The sequence below is a fragment of the Paramisgurnus dabryanus genome, chromosome 14, assembly GCF_030506205.2.
Source record: "Paramisgurnus dabryanus chromosome 14, PD_genome_1.1, whole genome shotgun sequence".
Taxonomy (NCBI): Eukaryota; Metazoa; Chordata; class Actinopteri; order Cypriniformes; family Cobitidae; genus Paramisgurnus; species Paramisgurnus dabryanus.
Genome location: NC_133350.1, coordinates 20,718,653 through 20,728,087, shown reverse-complemented (window position 1 = coordinate 20,728,087; position 9,435 = coordinate 20,718,653). Strand labels below are relative to the sequence as shown.

The window sequence follows — 9,435 nt, the reverse complement described above, 5'->3', positions numbered from 1 at the left end:
CCACTATGATTCCCCTTATCTTGTATATTAATATTTTTTAGTGTAACAATTTATGATTTGCAAAAATAACTGTTGCATCTGTGTAGATTAGATGCAAAGTGTATGCGCGTTGTGCACGCTATACATTATGGTCAAGCATGCGCCCTTAAAATAGCATAATGAACACCACGCAACACGCCACTGACTTTAAACTTTTTTTTTCTGGTCAGTGGCGCAATTGTTTTTTGAAACTGCAAAATAGCATCAGGGATGGTTTGCGCCGGAACACGCCTCCTTTTTTTGCGCTGAACCGCCCAGGGAGCACAAGTTCATTCCCTAGTTTGCCGACGTGCGTCTGTGGAGGGAAAAACCTGCTGTGCGCCGGTGCAAAATACGAATGATACATGCGTCACTGACAAAGTCAATTGCGCTGGGTGCAAGATAGGGCCCTTGGTGTCAAAGCTGTCAATCACACCGCGTATCTCCTGCACTGTGGAAGCATCTCGCTGGTCTCGTGAAGTTTCATCGAAGCTCAGCACTGGATAGCCGAATAAACATAGCCTGGTGAGAAGATTCACGCGTTTACATGCGTACTTTTCTCCTGCGGATCTGATCACAGATCGGAGTACACCACCCCCTTCAATACAATCAACATTTGCCTCCGATCATCCTCAATCATATTGATTAAGGTGTTTACATGAAGGCTTTTCAATACGATTGAGCCATCAGTACGATTACAAACGGATTATTTGGTTGCATGTAAACTTACCTACTGACTTTCCTTCATCAAGGTAAACATTTCCCCCATGACGCCAGACATACGTCTAGGAGTGACTAAATTATGGTAGGACTGTCAAAACAAAGTATCTGTCTCGCATTACCATGTCAGTGTATTGATTCATTGTCCCTTCATTGTTTGCAAGAGAAATTTAATACATTTATAAATAATAATAAATAAACTAAGACGTAGGCTATTTAATAAACTGAGCGTATTCATCTGTCAATATGAAACGCTACTTTGCCATTCTAATTAATGATCGGAAGAACGCGTATCGATCACCGTTACTGTAAAATATGCACGTATGTCCATTTAAACTCAATTTTGATCAAATGTGGATTATATCATTACACTGGCAAGAATATGGTTAAATTTAAAGATGCCGTACCAAGTATGACAACGCTACACTGTTAGATGTCGCTGTAGATTTAGCAGTACTTTACTGTAAAAATCCACAGTACTATACTGTATGTGTACATTACAGTACAGTAATGCAGTTCATAATGCATTCTGGGTAAATTTGTTTGAGCGGGAAAATTTTACAGTATATTTTGGTCTTGATGTAACCTTGCTGTAGCCATTGCTGTAATGTGCCAGGTGTACTTGCAATAATCAGAGAAAGTGCGCCAGAGTCAAATCACACAGACAGCACAACTCCTGGCTGCAGCTGAAGGAGGACGATTGATTTCTGGCAGTTCGGTAAGTTTGAAATATTTCTGTTTCATGAAAACTTAATTTTTAGTTTAAGAATGTTGTCAATAGTTTGTCACAATATTGTTTTAAACGTGCAATGAGAGAGAAAAACGGTCACCAACAAAGTTTCAATCTCCCCCAGAAAGTAAGCTAACGTTACACACAGATGTCTACCGCTGCTTTAACTCGCTTTACACCTTTTTTAATGAATATAGGGTTGTTTTAACTAAATTATGAGGGTTTTGGTGAGTTTATACTGTGTTGAAAGTGTGGTGACAATGAAACTATTTTTAACGAAATGGACAAAGACAACCCGCCAGCGCGGTCTTGCGGTCCCAGCATAATGGTCGTTTATCTCGGTGTTTCATCCGTTCAGTTAGCGTCAGAGAAAAGTATTAAGTTCGACTGTTTGGCAAGGCTGACTCGTGGTTGTAAACAGACAGGACTTGACACGCCGTACACATCATACTGTAGTACCGCAGTCCTCCTCCACAGAAGTGAAAACAAGAAACCTCATATTTAACTGGATACATGCATCAATTTCATCGCAGCTTTAACTTCGACCAAATATCATTCAGACCTGGGCTCATCTTAATATCAGATGAACGAAAGGGATTGCCGCGCTTATTGTTGTTGTTATTATATTACGGTATATCAGCAAAAGCAGAGAATATCTTCTCTTAAGCGTTTTACACTCCCAGTAAGTTGTCCAATACATTTTTATGGCATATTGTTTCCACCACTTCAGATGCATTACATGCAGTATATATATAAGTTTCCAAAACACATCAAATCAATGCACGAAAAGAGAATGGGCTCCGCATTTACGTACCTTTGTCTTCTCGTCTCTGTCATCTGATCCTTCATCTCTGAATGTAAAATAGTCCATAATAACATCGTATAGGAAACTGGCATCACCAGGATTGCTTAGGCGATCATGTTTATCTTTAAAGTGAGCAGCTAGCTACTAACATTAACTTGTTAAAAAACTTTGCGTGAAATAGCGTGTTACACCGCAGCCGGTCCGGGTTAAACATTAAAGGGACAGTCTTTTTACCTTATCACTATAAATCGCTATTTTCTGCACTAAACGATCGTTTATATATATATTTGTTTTACAACTGACTTAACACTTACAGTAATGTTTTATTTGTTAGCATAGCATGATATTAGATTTAAACACTTAATACATTTTTAAATCAATCACTTTGTCTCTGTTTACATTAGTTAATGCACAATGAACATTATCAAATATTATTAATGTTGTAAAATATATTGTTCATTGTTAGTTCATATTAGCTAAGGCATTACCAAATGTTAAGGAATAAAGTGTTACCAAATTTTCTTTTACCATTTCCTTCACAATGTCTATTTATTTCTATGGCTAACAGATTTTGTAACATTTGTCTTTTTTACAGTCTTACCATTGCTTGTAAGCTGGATTGGGTAAGATGGATCATCTTTAAAGGCACCAGGCAAGTACATGATGTACAGTTACAAGTCATGTATTTTTTCGACTGCAATATTAAATGCTTTCACGTCACATGCAAAATTACACAGGAATGTGGCTGACTTTTTATTTGTAGTTTACATGAGTGTCCTTGCACTTTATCAGGAGTTAAGGCAGATGTGGAGGCACAACGGGTGATACCAGACACACACCAAGCACATTATGTTCGGTAAGTTTGCACTTTACCACTACAGCTTCTTTAAATACCCATGTATACACTCATTATTGTTTAATTTTTTAAGAATCTTTTTCTATCTTATATTTGTTGACTTAATGTTTATGATATTTCTAACAGGTTTCTGGATAGAATTAATTCCAAAGATGGGAAAAAGTGCACATCCAGACAAGGAGCAAGCAAAAAGACAAGGAACTTGGTGCAGAGAAAAGCTGTGGCCATTAACCCCCATGTGAACAGCTTCATGCAGACCCTGATTGAGTTCGAATGGACGACTTCAAAGTAAAGGCCACTGTGGTCTGTCTGCCACAGTTTAATTTTAAATTATTTTTAGTGTTTAATGAAATTCAAGTAGAATATTTAAAACTATGGGCCAGTGTTCTTTTTACCACAGTGAAATGTTACCTTTTAGTCGATGATGGACTTTAAACTGAAAACTTCAAACTATGGAACAGTGTTCTATTTGCCAGAGTTAAATATGTTACAGCAGGGGTCTCCAAACTTGTTTATACTTGTTGATTTTATTTTATGTTACTTGATTATATGTTTATTATTGTTTAAAATCTTGTTTTAAATATGTTTGTTTCAATTAAATGTTTTTTTTAAATAAAATTTTGATACATACATTGCTTGGATTGCCTTTTAATTCATTATGTTTTAATTTAGCATTTTTACCATATTAATAACTATAGATTTAAACCTAAATCTCTAGCTATTTTATATAATATTATTGTATTAACTGTAATAAGTAATAAATAGTATTTATGGGTCAATATAGACATTACAGTAAATTACTGTAAAAATAGACTACTGTAATAAAATATTGTAAAATTACAGTACAGTACTGCTTTGTAACTATACAGTACTAGTTTGTGTACTGTAAATGGTATTACAGTACAGTACTGTAAAACCAAAATACAGTAACTTACTGGCAACCGTGCTGCCAGTACCGTACTGTAAAAATACAGGGAAATCGTTAACAGTGTACATTCAACTGCTTTTGAAATACGGTGTTTTTTCACTTCCTGAAAAGTAATCGTTTTGGACATACGTGAGTTTCATTGGGCAGCGACGATATGATAAGCAGATACACTGAATAGGCAATTTTTACTCTCACATACAGCTTTTCAAATGGACATGCTGCTTTTTTCTTGTAAATACTGTGATAAATGTTTACACTACTTATAAAAAACATTTGGTGAAGACACTTCTTCCTAATATTTATATATTAATCCAATACTAACGGTCCTGTTTGTTGCTTGTTGTCTTGCTGAGACTATGTCAGTCTTGTGTTCAAAATCAAATGTAAATTTGACATTGTGTTTGAACCATATTGTAATTATAAGTAATTACTAGAACCCGTGTTAATCAATAGTAGTCAATTTATTTGTGTCTGTCTCTAAGGAAATTATATTTTCCTGATTCCTGTTCTCAATCCACTGAAACCTGAGCTTGCCAGTGACAAAGTCAAGAGCAACGAAGTATAACAAACATACTCACTATGCCTCGGGCAACAGCTGTGAGTTTAATTGGGTTTAATTTGTCGTTCGCTCAACATAGAGAAAGGAGTGCAAAGCTCCAGTTTAAAGGAAAGGGAATACAGTGATATGATCGTAGACAGGGAGGGTGGCTTTGACTGATTGTGCATCACTGATGCCCGGAATGCATATTTACACTTCAAAGGATGCTGAGTGTTTGTTTAGGATATTCAGCGTTTTTCCTTCTACTTCGAAAAGTATTTTTGGAGAGGTGTCAGAGATGACAAATATAAACAAAATTATTAAATGTGCAGAGAAATACTTTGAGACAGGTGTAAAAATATTTTTAAGGTCGATTCTTTTTCAATTTTACTCGATTTTTAGAATTGTGGGAAAGCCTTTTTGTAAACACTCAACAAAAGCACACACACACACGGCTTTCTGATTTACATAAACCTTACCATTGCATAATAGAAAATTGTATATAGTAAAAAGACTCTAAATGCCCAAAAATGTGAACCAAGCACAACTTCTACTGTGAAAACCTCTAAATCCTCTTTTTATCAAAAATATCTCGGCTCACAAGAGCTTTTCTATCTGTAATTCAGTCTCTTTACTGTGCAAAGCAAAAACAGAAGAACCCGCAGCTCTTCCATTGTCATCTCTGACGTCCAACATCTTCACACAAAGCGGTGCCAGGCTGACTTTACTGCATCACAAAATATCCCAGTCACACATCAATAGGTTGTGTAAAATCGTTATGATTAACTACTTATTTCTGCAAGATATTTATGCATGCCCATTACAGGAATACACGCCTAGAGACAAATTGATCCGATCCTTCCGGAGTAAAAATGTCTTTATTGTATTTCAGCTAAGCAGCTCCTTTATCTTCCTTACTGTATCGACAGCACACAATGGCTGTTTGCAAGACCGGAGCCGGTCCACATTGATGACATTGATGGGACATATAGAGCTGCAATGGTTTGCTTAATCTAAAGCTCGGATCGGATGAGGCCTGGTTTATTTACTATAGTTATTATGAATGGGGCACTTAGGCCCTGGCTGTTGAGCTATGTTTGCAGCATATTTTAATTTAATAAAACAGAATATAAAAATAACTAAGAAAGAAATTGTACAAGTTTTGTTTATCGTAAGTGCACCATCAGAAAAAAATGATGTGAATTGTATGTAAGAAAAGAGCAAAATAAGATAAAAAGATGACTTGGGTTACCCAAAGGGCAAGTTCTGTCTTTGATTTTTTTACCTCCATGTTGTGTCAAACCCATACCACTTTTTCATGCAGCACGAATACATTTTTAAAGAATTGGTGCTGCTCTTTGTGTTTCCATTCAATGAAAGGAAATGAAGGCTAAAGCTGTCTGTCTCTATACATCTTACAGTATATCGCATCTTATGTTCTCATTCTCTGTGGAAGAAAGTCATACATGTTTGAGTTAACAATGATTACAAATATTTTTTTATAAATAAAAAGAAAAGAGAGAATGAACACACCAATATACACAAGGCTATTCCATTTCCACATATTCAAATTTAACTCCCTTGTTTCAAACATGAAGCCCTATTTCTGTCAGTGTGGGTTTGGGCCTACAGGTGAAATGATCTAGCAGTCAGTCATGTGACATGCTCCGGCTTACAAAGCCATCAGTACACACACCATACACATTTTACCTAGTTAGTTGCTCTAACACACACTTTACATGACACACAAACTAAATTTTGTCATCTCTTCCATGTGAAGTGCCATGTAGCTAACATGAGCTTATTGTTTGACCATCCCTATCTAACTGCCGGAAAAACATCTAATATTATATCTGGCATGATTTACAGCACAGCAGATATATTGTGTTATAGAGGAAGTTTAATATCACTGGTCATTCATCTTTTGATACAGTGGCACACCATATAAAGTGAAGACTAGTAATATCAGCGGATAGATAATACTTTACGGAAAGGCATTAATTATTTTGACATGAAAAATATTGAATTTAATTTAATACAAATTCAAAACAAATTTCTATAGGTGTCTTTCAAAACATTTAATAATTAATAAAAAGCTTCCGAAAATACCCTGCGTTGTATGTTAACATCTTTATGAATAATTCAATGCATCTTCATATATAAATTCGGTAAAAAATAATTCAATTTCCTGTTTGCTACTAAAATCATATTTAATTAGGAATTGATCAGACATTTACGATTCACTTCTTAATGATGAACAACCTATTCAGTTTTCTTCTCCGTCTCAAACTAAATATATTTCACATCTCACATCTAGCCCCAAGGTTCAACATTTTACTGGCAGATATTGAATAACTGAATAAATTTATTTATTTACTGTCCATTGTAGCCAAAATTTTTGAATTGATCAACAGTATAACAGTATTCAGGTAGTATATGGTAGAAAAAGACAGCCCCAGGTCAGCGAAAACTACCTCCGTCCTGAATATATTAGACAGAGACAGAAAAGATAGAATCTGGGACTCGGCACATCATCACAGCAGTGCTTATGCAAATCTATGTTGTCATTATGACATACTACAACTACCGTTTTCTGCTACATAAAGCTGCCACTAACTAAGATTAATGTAGATGAGCCCTCAGAGCTTCTCAAATTCTTCTGTGTACTTTGGAAAATCAGTATGGGCTCTGAATTTTCCAAGCAAAGTTTGAATTTAATGATATTATGTCAAGCAAGAAATGCTGTTAAATGTAGTGGTCGATTATTAAGGGATTTTTAGTGACTTACAGCACTGATAATTAAAAAGAAAGGTACCCAATTTAATGCCAGTATTTTTAGACAGTTTCAGCAGTAACAACATAATCAAATGGCTTTCATGGAATAAACGTAACTTCCGGTAAACTCCACAAAGAATCAATAACAAAAGAGTCCTTATAGAGTAGTTTATTTCTGATAACAGGCAAAATAAACAAGAAGTAGATTACCGTAGTTCAAATATTATAGCTAAAAGACACTGACCTAACGTAGCTGTGTAAAATGTGTACTATATATACAATGTTAACTACAAACCAGCTGCCAAACCTCCTTTCATATACAGTAGCAGCCTAGCAGGTATCCATGATCACCTTCTCCCCTCGTCTTTAAGAAACCAAAACATTTGTTATTTTCGACAAGGTATTTGTTCCAGAGTTCAATTAAACAAACAAAAAAACACGACAGCGCACATGCATCCGATGAACACGGCTGCTTTAACCCAACTGCTGGGTTATTAAACCCTATGGTTGCTTTACAACAACCCGAACATTGGGTCATTTTTTACCCAGCATGGAGTAATTTTTTACCCAGCATGTGTTCTGTCCAATATTTACCCGTTATGGATCAAAAATAACCCAGCCATTTTTAGAATGTATATATACAAAATGCTCATAACAAATGAGATGCTCAAATCTATCTATCCTGATATCTGTCCATCTATCCATCTATCTTTCTTTTAATCTGAAAATTAACTATTCTACACATTTTTTTTTGGAATGGATAACTTGTACGGAATAATGAAGAAAAAACAGCCAATAAGTGCCCATATTTCAATATTGTTTAAAAGCTTTCCAAGGTGAGGATCCTTAAAGAGATTTGCACTCCAAAATCAAATTTTTTTACATAAATCACTTACCTCTGTGCCGTTCCAAACCCGTATGTCGTTCGATCGTCATTGGAATAATGTTTTTTATATTTTTGATGAAAACCGAGAGGCGTGTGACTGTCCTGTCCACTGCTATTCAATAGTCACTATTCAAGCCCAGAAAAGAATGAAAGACTTCGTCCATTTGCCATCAGTGGTTCAATCAGAATTCAATATGAAGCAACAAGAACCCCTTTTTTTGCGCCAACGAGGAAAACAAATGGTCGAATAAAGTGATTAGGTGTTTTTGCGCACAAACGTTTTCTGTTCGCTTTATAATATTCTGATTGAACCACTGATTGCACAAGGACTTTTTTGTTATGTCTTTTTTTATATTTTTTTAGGCTTGAATAGTGACTATTGAATAGCAGTCTATGGGACAGTCACAAGCCTCCCAGTTTTCGTAAAAACAAAAATTTGGATGCCTACACTGTAAAAAAAAAATCCGTAGAAATTACAATGTTATTGCAGCTGGGTTGCCGGTAATTTACCGTAGATTTACATTTATGTTATTTAATGGCAAGAGTTTGTTCAAAGTTAAATAAATTTTAAATATTAACAAGTCTTTATCTTTACAGATTAAAAATATACAATAACAGCCTCATGGCAAAGTATTCTGGGAACCAGAAATCATCATCAACCTTTTTCAGTTTTTTGCTTCAGATTTTGTTTCCCAGAATGTTTTGCTTGATGCTGTTATTTTAGTTTTACTCTGTAAAGACAAAGACTTGTAAATATTTAATGTTTATTTAAACTTTAACAAAATATTGCCTGTAAAAAACATAAATTTAAATCTACAGTAAATTACCGGCAACCCACACTGTAAAAAAATTCCGTAGAAATTGCAGCTGGGTTGCCGGTAATTTACCGTAGATTTAAATTTATGTTTTTTACTGGCAATATTTTGTTCAAAGTTAAATGAACATTAAACATTTACAAGTCTTTGTCTTTATATAGTAAAACTAAAAAAAACAGCATCAAGCAAAACATTCTGGGAAACAAAATCTGAAGCAAAAAACAGAAAAAGGTTGATGATGATTTCTGGTTCCCAGAATGCTTTGCATGAGGCTGTTATTGTATAGTTTTATTCTGTAAAGATAAAGACTTGTTAATATTTAAAATTTATTTAACTTTGAACAAACTCTTGCCAGTAAATAACA

General features: G+C 34.9%; 1 long non-coding RNA gene across 1 annotated transcript; it reads left to right on the top strand.

Annotated features, from left to right (window-relative positions):
- The first annotated feature begins 1,266 nt into the window (after positions 1-1,266).
- Positions 1,267-3,130, top strand: LOC135719432 (uncharacterized). The gene is made up of 3 exons (XR_010521090.2): positions 1,267-1,456; positions 2,869-2,925; positions 3,066-3,130. It is a non-coding gene; the product is annotated as an uncharacterized lncRNA (long non-coding RNA).
- The last annotated feature ends 6,305 nt before the right edge of the window (positions 3,131-9,435 follow it).